The 13,523-nt window shown below is 40.4% G+C and overlaps 1 protein-coding gene across 4 annotated transcripts in view; it reads left to right on the forward strand.

The window, feature by feature from the left end:
- The first annotated feature begins 1,451 nt into the window (after positions 1 to 1,451).
- Positions 1,452 to 13,523, forward strand: part of LOC109422994 (myelin transcription factor 1-like) — a 47,296-nt gene continuing 35,224 nt past the window's right edge. For 2 of the 4 annotated variants that reach the window (XM_062845404.1, XM_062845407.1), the window contains exon 1: positions 1,456 to 3,162. The gene's annotated coding sequence lies outside the window, so the exon portion shown is untranslated. Of the gene's footprint in view, positions 3,163 to 13,523 lie in introns of all 4 variants that reach the window. The other 2 variants (XM_062845403.1, XM_062845405.1) reach the window with 2 other exon arrangements.

The following is a 13,523-nucleotide window of genomic DNA, read 5'->3' on the forward strand; positions in this document are numbered from 1 at the left end:
TGAGGCTCATGCGCATAACGGAGCCGAATTCAATTATTTTTGTTTACAATTTTAAGTTTTTGACTTATAAACTATGTTAGATTTGGGGAACCGTAAAACTCGCGGTTTGGTCGAGGTTAGGGGTAACAATAATATTTGAGGAAAGGATAGGGTGATGAGAGCTTTGCGTTGACAAATGACAGCATGATGTGGCTTATTGCTGCTGGTCAAACGTAGAGTAGACAAACAACCTGTAACGATACAAACAGACGATTTTCGAAGGGACACGAGGTGGACAAGCGGAACAACAAGACTGGGGTATCAATCGAAGACACGAGGTGGATAAGCGGAAAAACAAGACAGGGATATCAAACAAAGACTTCGGCTTGTTTCAAGAAGTCGTACACAAGATTCATGTACACAAGATCAAGTTTGCCCAACACATCTCTAATGTCTTCCTTTTCTGGTTTCCCTCGGGCCCTGAGGGATGCACATAAATCGGATCTGGCAATACCGGGCATTCCCATATCTGGCAATCGGGGCATTCCCACACAACATGGTTGATATCTTGATAGCTTGCACCACAGCTACAACGATTGCTATCTGTGAGCCCTATTCGATAGAAATGCGAGCCCAGAGAGTAGTGATTGGACATAAGTCGGCACATTATCTTGATAAAATCTCGACCCATGTCCAACCCCTTGAACCACGCCGTCTTCGATACCTGTGGATATACTTTCTGCTGGTCACTTCTGGTACTGAGTACACGCATCATTTTTTTTTTTTTTTTTTGTTTGTATTTACGTGTATTTTAACTTAAATGCTAATTCTACACTTAACACACATCATGAAAAAATCGCGCTTGTAATACACAGCTTGAGCGTGATCCCGCCGAGGATGACCAAAGATGCGACTGCTCGAGGGATAAATAATGTTTAAGAGAGTGTTTCACTCGGTAAATTAAATTCTTCAATGATTTTTGGTGTAATTTGAGATTAACATTTGTGACAAAATTGCATTTCCTGTACTGAAAATTCGCCAATTTGAGTTGCTCTTTAAGGACCTAAAGACTGCAATACTTAGACGTGAGGTGGTTTGAAAGCGATTTCCATAGACTACGTTTTAAACAGGGAGCAATATTAGCAATACTTCCATTGAAAATAACGTGCAATTCATGACATTTAACATCACAGGTTGTTCATACAGTATTGATCGAATTGATTGCAAACTGTGACACTTTTGAAAGACAAGGCAGTAGTAGAACACCGTATTTCTCGGCTTCGCTGTGGATGATGCGTAAAATGATCACACTTCTAAAAGGTGCAAATCCTTTTGCATGATCAAAGTCCTGTCAAATGTTCTCTGGTTGTCCATTTTTTGTAGACAGCTAAACATTTAGAATTTCGAGTGTTAATGTGTTTATTATATATACCGTAGTTCATTGTTGATTACTAGAAATATTGCATTTCATCGTTTAAGTACTAGTTGAATGTGAATAAATAAACTCAATTTACAGCATTCCAGCTACAAACATATCTGAACAAGAGCCTTTCATCGAGTTTCCGCGAAATAGTATGATTTAATTACACTTCCCATCCAACCAGCCGGAACAGAACACCAAGATTGTCCACTGTGCTTCGAAAAGGCTCTTGAAACCGAATGAAAAACTGTTTGTAATTTGTTATAAACAAAATAATTTTCCTGTGTCATGACTGCGCGATGTTGCCGTGGCTGAGGTCCCTTCAGTGCACCACTACGACCCGCACCAGCTCCACGTTTTCCGTCACAGTTTTCTACCGAGAAAAAAATAACACAAGAAAATCCACGGTTGCGTTCGGTTGTGACGTGATGCAATCCTTCACGCGCCGTGGACCACTTCAGTCATGAGGCGGATCCCTTGGATGAATTCCGCCGTCGGCGGTGCCTCCAAATTCGGAACGATACGGAAAAGCTGCAAAGCGCACGCGTCCTTCCAACCCTCCCACGTGGGAAATGCGAAACCACGCGCCGTCTCGCTTGCCCTGCTGGCTGGCAGAATGGACGGGCGCTAGGTGGTTGCACTCCGTGATTCAGTAGGTGCAGCACGGTTTTTCCTGCAAGAGGAATTCATTCACCAACACAGGCGCTCGGTTGTAACAGGACCGGACGAAGTCTGCAAGTCCCTTTGCAGAACCACGGGGTAGGACAGTGTGAGTGCGCACGCACACAGCCACCCGCCCAGAGTGCACGGTATACCCGTGTTCCACCGGTTCGGTGGAAATTCCGTCGTCAGTACGTTGTAAACCCAGTGAAGGTAAAGATGAGTTTTCACCGTGGTCCCGCCGTTGAGTCGGTCCTCCTGTGAACCTGTGCAGTGCAGTTGAGTGAGTGTGGCGTTCCCAGCCAAAAGTTTCCACCAACAAAGTTTTCAGCGGCAAAGTTTCCTTCGAGAAGTTGGAAAAACTTTCGACTTTGGGTGGCAAAACTGCACACAACCCCGAAAAGTTTTTCAAAAACTCGCCAAAACTTTTCGCCAACCCACAGAGCGAGTTCCGCGAGGGAAAAGTTTGACAAATATAGCACCCGCAGTTTCCGAGTGAAGTGGGGTAAAAGTTTGGTGCCGGTGCAGAAGAGAAAGAGCGAGTGAGTGGCTCCAGGCATAATAGCGGCAAGTAAAAAAGACAATTATTTTTGGCTGCCCGCCATCGACAGCGGCATTGAAGTCTGCGAAGACGACGACGTGCAATAATCTTGCGGGGAGTTGTTTTGGGGCCAGCAATTAAGGGAACGGAAAGTTTTCAAGTTAACGACGGCTGCATACCACCTTCGAACGGTTAAAGGCTGGGTGGAAAAGTTACGACTGCTGGTAGATTTCCACGCGGAAAATCATCGATTGAGCGAGCGTGAGATACCTGACCGCGAGAATTTCATTAATTGTAAAATAGTGGTCTAAAGAAGACAAATAAAACTACTGCAAAATGTTTACTAAAAAGTTATGAACAAAATATTTGACTGGAACCAGTTACGCGAGAAAAGTAGCCCTATTGTAAATTCAATAAGGAAAACCATCGTTCGGTGTTTGGAGTGATACTGCGTGAAGAATATGATTCTTTAGTGTGGAAACAACGAGCGCGGGAAAGCTGCAATAGAGTGAAAAAGTGAATAAAGTGGATACGTGATAGTTTAGGACAGTTTGCAATTAAGGTATGTAGTTTCCCAAAACTTTTTGCACCCAAAAGCAATCTCTTAACTATGTTGCTCTACTTGGAATAACCATTCAAGAAATAAAATCAATTTGATTAGTAACTCTTTATGGAAGGTTCTTGAACGTCAAAAATTCAGCCCGTTTGTCCCAACGAAAAAGAATATTATGTGTTTTCAATAGGTTTCCACAGGCAGATGACCATGAGATATTTGGCCGAATGACAAATGGCCTACATGGTCATTCCAAACTTTTTTGGGCACAGGAAGTTCTTTCTGTGTAATTCTGCTAAATGTCTTTCGGCCAAACGTCGTGTTGCCATCTGTCAGAAGACCTGTTCAAAAACATTGGAATGTAGTCAAACAAAACAACCCAACAAACAATTTCAGGAGTATCAGCCAGGGAACGGCAGAGTCGTGTGCTGAGTACACGCACCATGAAAAAAAGCTCGCTTGCTGTTCGCAGCGTGAGCGTGGTGTCACTGAGGGTGGTCAAAGACGCGGCTGCTCGAGGATTAACATTTTTGCTTCTTTTTATTGCTAGCGCAACATTCCAGCTAATGAAGAACCTTTTCCTACACTTTGTGTTTTACGAACACTAATGTAGTTAACCTTCATCCAGCCAACGTACATTTTCCACCTTCGGAAAAGCACAAAAATGGTCATAACTTTTTTGTTTTTTCGATGGATTTTGATGAAATTTTCACAACTTCCCGAAAAACTCTTCTAGTTTATGATGCCGGGGACATGGGTACCTGGTCCACATGGTTCCGGACTTATTCCGGGTTGTCTTGGGGTACCAAAATTGGCCACATACTTTGCGCAACATATATCTCAAGATCCCGATGAGGTAGAAGTATAGTGTCTTCGGAGAACTTGTTCAGCAGGTTAAGAACTAACTGGCAACGGCGACTTTGGTTCGCGATTCGGCCGCTAGGCGGCGCCAGTGTCAAAAATGTTCAAATCCTTATATCTCAGAAACCTGATAAGATAGAATGATGCTGTCTTCGGCAAAATTCTTCAGCAAGCTCAGAACTATCTGATAGTAAAGTCTTTGGTTTGGGATTTATCCGCTAGGTGGCGCATTGTGTTTGAAAAATTCAAACTCGTATATCTCGATACCCTAATGAGTCGGCAAAGTTGTTCAGCAGGCTAAGAACTATCTGGAAATGGCGTCTTTGGTTCGAGAATCGTCCGCTAGGTGGCACCAGGGTCAAAAATCTTCAAACTTCTATATCTCAGAAGCCTGATAAGATAGAATGATGTCTACTGTCTGCTGTCTACTGTCGTGATTTATTCGCTAGGGGGTACCTTGTGTATAATATTTAAATACGTGTATCTCGTTACTGTAATAAGCTAAAAGCATGGCGTTTTCTATAAAATTGTTCGGCAGGTTGAGATCTATCTGGCAATGGCGACGCTAGGTGACACCAGCAATCAAAACATTCAAACAATTTTATCTCCAAAAACGGAAAACGTGCAGCAAATTGTTCCGAAAGTTAAGAGGAAGTAAGACGTATCTGGTTGTTCAGCAAGCTAAGGAGCCATTTGGCAGGATAGTAGACGGTCGAGTACGGTGGTATAAGAGGCAATACTTTAACACCGTCTTTGACCCCCTGCAGACAAGTCTTGTCGCACTACAATATTGCTTCTTTTTCTCCGTTTTTTTCTTCCGGGAATGTCTCCGGGAATTTTGACAGGAACTCTTCCGGGAATTTTTCCAGGAATTTCTCGGGAATTCCACTGGGAGTTTCTCCAAGAATTCCACTGGGAATTCCTCAAGGACTTCCTCCAGTAATTTCTTCAGGAAATCTTCCAGAAATTCTTCTAGGAGACATCGTCCAGAAGTTCCTCCGAGAAATCCTCCAGGAATTCCTCCGGAAATTTTCGCCAGGATTTCATCTAGGACTCCTATCAAGAACTCCTTCAGGAGTTCCTTCGGCAATTTCTGCAGGAATTATTCTGGGAATTTTTCCAGGGATTCCTCCGGACTTTTTTCCAAGATTTTCTCCGGAAATTTCACTGAAAATTTCTTCAGGAATTCGTCCATGAGTGCCTCCGGGAATTTTTCCAGGAATTCCTCCAGGATGATCTATAGGAATTCTCCCAAGAATTCCTCTAGGAATTTCTCTAGGATTTTTTCCAGGAGTTTCTCCAGGAATATGTCCGGGGTTTTTCTAAGGAAAACGGTCGTTTTTTTTTAAAAAAAACTTCTGGGAATTTCTCCAGGAATCTCTTCAGGAAGTCTTCCGTGATTTTTTTTTTCCACAAAACCCTCGAGAATTTTTCCCGGAATTCCTCTAGGATTTTCTTTACGAATACCTCCGGGAATTTATCCTGTAATTCCTCCGGGAATTGTTCCAGGAATTCCTCCGAGAATGTCTCCGGGAATTTCTCCAGGAAATCCTCCAGGAATGGTTTAAGGATATTTTTCTTGAAAATTTCCAGAAAATCCTCCGGGAATTCTTTCAGGAATTCCTCCGGGGACTCTTCTGAAATTCCACCGGGAATTTTCTAAGGAAATCTTCGGGATTTTCTCAGAAAATCCTCTGGGAATTTCACCAAGTATTCCTCTGAAAATCCCACTAGGATTTCCTACAGGAATTCCACAGGAAATTTCTCCAGCAATTCCTCTGGAAAATTCTTCAGGGAATCCTCCTTCCTGGGGGATTCTCCGAATGAAATTTCTGGAAGAATCTGTGGAGGAATCCCCTGAGGGAATTCCTGGAAATAATCTGGAGAAATTGCTGAAGGAATCAGTGGAGGAATTGCTGATGGAAGCAGTGTTGGTAAACTCACACTCAAAGCGCACTCATGAACCGCTCCTGCATGAGCAAACTCGCGCGCGATTCTGAGTCATTTTCTCACGTGCGAGATTTTCAAGCAAAATCTCGCTCTCACGAGTGAAGCATCGAAATCTCGTTCGCTTGTAAAACGAAACAACATTAATTTGAACGGCATTCAATGTTGTTGTATGCTAGATTTGCTTTTGTTTTATCATACAATCCTGAAAACATCGGTGTAAATAATAAGAACACTAAGAAATAAAGCAATGAGTGAAATAACGAGTCAACTCATGCATGATTTTTTCGGTGGTGAGTTTGGCGAGTCAAGAATCGCGCGTGAAACAACTCAACCATGAGATTTGAGAATTTGAGTTTTTACCAACACTGGATGGGAGTCTTAGAAGAATTCCCGGAGAGATTTCCTTGATGGAGTCATAAAGAAATTCCTAGTGGAATTCCAGGAAAAAAATTAAAAGGATTTCCTGAAGTGGAATTTCTGTAGAAATTCTAGTGGAATTTCTGTAGAAATTCCAGGGAGAATTTCCAGAGACATTCCCGAAGAAATTCCCGGAGAAATTCCCAGCAAAATTCGTGGAGAAAACAAAGGAAGAAGTCCTAGAGAAATTCCCAGAGGAATTCTCAGAGGGTTTTCTGAAAAAAAAAATCACGGAAGACTTCCTGAAGGAAGACATCCTAGAAAAATCTGAGTGGATTAAAAAAAAACCGGAAGTTTTCCTGAAGAAATTCCCGGAGGAATTCCTAGAAGAATTTGTGGAGGATTTCCTGGACAATTCCTTGAAGAAATTTCCGCAGCAATTCCTGGCGGATTTCCTGAAGAAATTCCCGAGGGAATTCCCGCGGGAATTCCCGGAGACATTCCCGGAGATATTCCTGGAGGAACTCCTAGAAAAAATTCTTGGAGAAATTCAGCCTGGAGAAATTCCCAGAAGAATTCCTGGGGAAATTACCGAAGGAATTTCTGATGGAATCTCCGCAGGAGTTCCTGATGTGGGTCCTAGAGGAAATCCTGGAAAAAATTGCGAAGGAATTCCGGGAGACATTTCCAGAGGGATTTCTAGAGAAATTCTCGGAGAAATGCCTGGAAAACTCCCGGAAAAGTTCCTGTAGAAGTTCCCGGAGACATTCCCGGAAGAAAAAACGGAGCAATATTGTGGGGTGACAAAATGTGTCTGCAGGGTGTCAAAGACGGTGTAGTGAATAACCTAGCGAATAAATCACGAATCAAATACTCAACTATCAGACAGTTTTTAGCTTGCTGAAGAACTTTGTTGAAGACGGCATCATTCTATCTTATCTGGATTCTGAGATATAGAAGTTTGAAGATTTTTTACCCTGGCGCCACCTAGCGGACGATTCTGGAACCAAAGACGCCATTGCCAGATAGTTCTTAGCCTGCTGAACAACTTTGCTGAAAACGGCATGCTTGTACCTCGTTAGGATATCAAGATAAACGTGTTTGAATTTTTCAGACACTGGCGCCACCTAGCGGATAAATCCCAAACCAAACACTTTACTATCGGATAGTTCGGAGCTTGTTGAAGTATTTTGCCGAAGACAGCATCATTCTATCTTATCAGGTTTCTGAGATATGAGGCTTAGAACATTTTTGCCACTGGCGCCGCCTAGCGGCCGAATCGCGAACCAAAGTCGCCGTTGCCAGTTAGTTCTTAGCCTGCTGAACAAATTCGCCGAAGACACTATACTTCTATTTCATCGGGATCTTGAGATATATGTTGCGCAAAGTATGTGGCCAATTTTGGTACCCCAAGACAATCCGGAATAACTCCGGAACCATGTGGACCAGGCACCCATGTCCCCGGCATAATAAACTAGAAGAGTTTTTCGGGAAGTTGTGAAAATTTCATCAAAATCCATCGAAAAACAAAAAAGTTATGACCATTTTTGTGCTTTTCCGAAGGTGGAAAATGTACGTTTTGTGGAGCGGACCTGGTGTGATGGTTAGAACACTTGACTATCACGCCGAGGACCTGGGATCGAATCTCACTCCCGACAAAACTCGCAAAATGTGAGTTTTTCCTTCGGAAGGGAAGTAAAGCGTGGGTCCCGAGATGAACTAGCCTAGGGTTAAAAATCTCGTTAATACAGATAAAAAAAAAATAAAAAATAAAAAAAAAATGTACGTTGGCTGGATGAAGGTTAAAGCTTCAGAAATGATATAATTTTCTAGCACCCATTCCTTTATTTCCATTTTTAATACAAAATTCGATCATTTTTTATTCAAAACTAGCTGTCCCGGCAAACTTTGTCTTGCCAAGCTGTGGGGGTTTGTCAGCTGTAACTGTAAGCTGCTAATAACAGCACCGCACTATAGATTGGTTTCATTTCGATAGTGTTGATATTCCTCCCAGCTAATAAAAAACCAGTACTTTTTCAAATTTCTTACTTTTTTGTTTTTTTTTATCTGTATTAACGAGATTTTTAGCCCTAGGCTAGTTCATCTCGGGACCCATGCTTTACTTCCCATCCGAAGGAAGAACTCCGGGTGTGTGATTCGATCACAAGTCCTCGGCGTGATAGTCAAGTGTTCTAACCATCACACCAGGTCCGCTCCACACTTTTTTGGTTGATTTTCGTAACTTTTTCTACTTGTAAACACAGCCACCATGAATACGAATCGAACCGTGCAAGAGTTACGCAGTATTGTTAATCCGTTCGTGAGTTCTGTTGCCTCAGGGAATTAAAACTCATTTTTAAATAGGGTATTGGTTCCCTTATTAAGCATGTGGCTCCCATTTTCATCCTACTAAAAACAAAGGAATGAAGCGCTGTTTGTTTTGTTTCTTATTTTTATATTTTTTGTTAGAAGTGAGCACGCATGAAACACAAAAGAACGGAATAAATCGGTGCCGGAATCGCTTGTTCTCGGATAGGATGAAAATGGGAGCGTGAGATTACTGATGGCACTCGTACCCTATATAGACTAGGTGGTGACTTTTCGATAAAGGTTCAGTTTAAAAAAAATGTGGAAAATAATCTCAGCATATGTACCGTCAAGTCGCCATTCACCATGGTGGCTCCATTCACCGTGTGCCTTTGAATATTTTTTCATTATTTCCATATTACGATTGAATGGTATGATAATTTCCCTTCAATTTCACCAATACAACACTAATGAATTGCTACCATGTCAAAACACTCATTGGAAACTTTTTAAATTATCACGCCGAGGATCTGGGATCGAATCCCACTCCCGACAAATTCACTAAATGTGGGTTCTTCCTTCGGAAGGGAAGTAAAGCGTGGGTCCCAAGATGAACTAGCCTAGGGCTAAAAATCTCGATAATACAGATATATATAAAAAAAAACTTTTTAAAGTATCATTTTGACACTGAATTGTGTTTACATGAAGTGGTTTTTTGCTCGTTCACTGCATTCATAGTCAAAAAACGAAGACTGCGCTAAGGTGACTTAAGCGATAAACTAAATGTAGTAACGTTTTTATTGCACCAAGAAGCAATTAAATTCACATATCAGGTATGTTTTTTGCATTACCGAAGCAGGTTTAACAAGAAAGTACGTCTACTCGTACTTTTTAATTGAAACATTAAATTAAAAATCTATGGTCTCCATTCACCGTGCCCCATATTGTCCCATATAAGTAGAAAAATTTGAAAATTGGAACATTCGTTTTTCTAATAAAATCTTCCAAGTTATTACTTGAAATGAATATAAAAGCAAAAAATTCACTTGGCTGGGTTGTTTTGATCGTTTTTTAACAAAAAAAGAATAAAATATCTGATACACGGTGAATGGTGACCCACCACGGAATCAGGCGACTTTACTACCTTCTACTAATATTATTATATCACCACGTTTTGTGAAAAAAATCAACTTTAATTTTAACATAGAGCTACTTCGGCACTGCAGTCTTGGGGAATTAAAACGATAGTTTTAGATTTTTCCCAACGTTTCGACTCGTATTAGAGTCTTCTTCAGGGGATAATTCTAATTAATCGTGTTTCGTTTGGGTTGATATTGAACTGTCGGTGTCTAAACTATTGAACATTGGATGTAGGATATTAAGTGAAACGTAGCGAGTTTTGTTAATTTCACTTAATGAAGCAATTAAATTCTTCGCACTACACCTGGTGGAGGTAACGGTTGGATCACCATAACCACACGACCACACAGGCTGCTCGAGAAAGGACAGAAATTTTATACATTAAAGCTACAGTCGGTGACGACGGCACTGCGGAAAGGCGAACAAAGAGCAGAAAGCAAACCAGTCAACTTTTCATTGCTGATGATAATCGCACGGTGTGCCAAAAACCGTTATTAACAAATAAAAATGTCCACCCAAGTGGTACCCGGCATTCGAAAGATATACTATTCTAGTATCTCCTCTGAAAATTTGAAAATCTTTCATCGAGGGAAACTAAAGTTTTTGTGATTTGAAGATTTTGAGCAATTTCTCTAGGATTTTCTTATAGGAGTAAATATGCACGCACGGTGTGCCTGATACCAGTATTAACAAATAAAAATGTACTCCAAACTCACATCCGGCGTTCGAAAGATATACTATTCTAGTATCTCCTCCGAAAATTTGAAAATGTTTTATCGAGGGAAACCAAAGTTTTTACTGTTTGAAGATTTTCCTCTATTTTCATAGAATAAGCTCATATATGGCAATATTGTCATAGGATGTTTCATTGGCTCTTCAAATCATAAACAAATACATATTAATAAGTTTCACAAACACCATTCCAAAGATACAACATTCAAACAACTTCTCTGAAAATTTGACAACATTTCATTGAAACGCTCGCATATTACAAATATCATACCATATCTTGATAAAGTGTATTGAAAATGTAGTAACTTCATAGATTATTATTTCAATATCTCATGTTAACCATGCCTCGCAATAAATATATATTTTGTAACTCATCTAAAACTTTGATTATACATCACATTTTTTGCGATACTATTACAAAAATCAGTAGGTGTTTTTAACGTGTTTATAAATAAAGCGGTAGCATATCTCCAATGAAATTGAAATTGAAAGCTTAAAATTGTTGTTACTGATGATCTTTCAAATGTAAAATTTCTAAATTCATGGAAGACATGTTAGTAACATGACGTATAAAAGCTGGGTAGTAAAACGATAAGCATTTAGGTTTACTTTAAAAGCTTCAGTATTTTAAACATTATACAAACGATTGACATAGCTTCCTAGGAATACCAAAACATTGGGCTGTTAATTCAGTTCAACTCTCGTTTCACCATCAGAAGGCCGGCTCCAGAGGCCCGTTATCCTCCATTTGGGACATTTGTGCCATAAATATGCCAAACACTTAGAAAGTTTATGTAATCAACACTCACGATAACACCACATTTTTATTTGTATTCGAGTAGCAGGTAGAACTATGAAATATTAAACTATGGTAATTGACATTCCTCTCAATGAAATATTGCCAAATGTGGAGCGGACCTGGTGTGATGGTTAGAACACTTGACTATCACGCCGAAGACCTGGGATCGAATCCCACTCCCGACAAACTCACAAAATTTGAGTTCTTTCTTCGGAGGGGAAGTAAAGCGTGGGTCTCGAGATGAACTAGCCTAGGGCTAAAAATCTCGTTAATACAGATAAAACAAAATATTGCCAAATTTTCAAAGAAGTTGCTTGAATATTTATTGTACTTTTGGAATTTGTGAAACTCATGACGCCGTTCAACACTAGTTCGTGTCATGGGATGAGAAAAAATAATAAAAGGGGTCTGGGACCCTAGAAACTCTAATACGTATATTAATTGAACACCCCAAGTTCTCAATTCAAACTTCGGTCTTTAACTGTGAAGTCCAATATTTTTTTCGAAAATTCTTTCACTATGACACTTCTAGGGTTCCAAAACCCTGTTCTTTTTTTTTCATCTCATAATACGATTTTTTTTTAATTTTGTTTAGCAGTGTTATTATTTGTTTAAAATATGAAGAACACCGGATGCCAATATTCCCATTTTTTTTTTAATCTGTATTAACGAGATTTTTAGCCCTTGGCTAGTTCATCTCGGGACCCACGTTTTACTTCCCTTCCGAAGGAAGAACTCACATTTTGCGAGTTTGTCGGGACTGGGATTCGATCCCAGGTCCTCGGCGTGATAGTCAAGTGTTCTAACCATCACACCAGGTCCGCTCCAATATTCCCATATATGAGCTAATTCTATGAAAATATAGGGAAATCTCCAAACAGTAAAAACTTTGGTTTCCCTCGATAAAACATTTTCAAATTTTCGGAGGAGATACTAAAATGGTATATCTTTCGAACGCCGGGTGTGAGTTTGGAGTACATTTTTGTTTTTTAATAATGGTATCAGGCACACCGTGTGTGCATATTTACTCATATAAGAAAATCCTATAGAAATGGCTCAAAATCTTCAAATCACAAAAAACTTTAGTTTCCCTCGATGAAACATTTTCAAATTTTCAGAGGAGATACCAGAATAGTATATCTTTCGAATGCCGGGTGCCACTTGGGTGGACATTTTTATTTGTTAATAACGGTTTTTGGCACACCGTGAATCGATTTTCGGCGCTGCAGAACGAGCGAAAACACATTCTCGGGAGAAGCCCGGGTCTGCATTTATCGCACGTCTTTTTTCGCCGATAATGCGTGGGAGAGAGTTTTCTACAATCGCGATCGTGATCGATAATTTCATTCCCTGGTGCACAGGGCAATGCAAATTTAATCGTTTGGATTCCCTAGACTGAGAAAGCCAGAATTTCCATGATAAAAATAATGAGATTTACACGTGATTCTTCTTCTTCTTCTTCTTGGCGTAACGTCCTCACTGGGACAATGCCTGCTTCTCAGCTTAGTGTTCTATGAGCACTTCCACAGTTATTAACTGAGAGCTTCCTCTGCCAATGACCATTTTGCATGCGTATATCGTGTGGCAGGCACGAAGATACTCTATGCCCAAGGAAGTCAAGGAAATTTCCTTTACGAAAAGATCCTGGACCGACCGGGAATCGAACCCGTCACCCTCAGCATGGTCATGCTGAATACCCGTGCGTTTACCGCCTCGGCTATATGGGCCCTCCATTTACACGTCATGTAAACTTCATTTTAATCATGCAAACTTAGTGTTATGATGGTTTACATGATATGTCATGTAAATTTGTGTTATATGTCATGTAAACTCTCAGAGTCTTGCTGAATTACATGACATATAATGGAAGTTTACATGATGATTCATGAACTTTACATGATATGTCATGTAAACTTCTGTGATATCCCACGCTCCAATTATGTGCATCGTGTGTCACAGAATTTTACACTCTTTTTTTCGATCTGTGTGGTTAATTCAGAGACAAGTGTAGCAACGATTGCGTTGTTGACAAGCACACATGCTCGAGGCATGTCATGGGAGTTTGCCATTTAATTTTTATCGTTAGTAGCAAACACAGGATTCACAAGGTTTCCTTGATAGAAGTATCCAATACGAAAGTAAGATTTTTGGCCTAAAGCCACTTGGGCTGTGCCATTTTGCATAAGTCTGCACAGATAAAAATAATGAGGTTTACACGTTATGT

Source organism: Aedes albopictus, chromosome 1 (assembly GCF_035046485.1).
Source record: "Aedes albopictus strain Foshan chromosome 1, AalbF5, whole genome shotgun sequence".
Taxonomy (NCBI): Eukaryota; Metazoa; Arthropoda; class Insecta; order Diptera; family Culicidae; genus Aedes; species Aedes albopictus.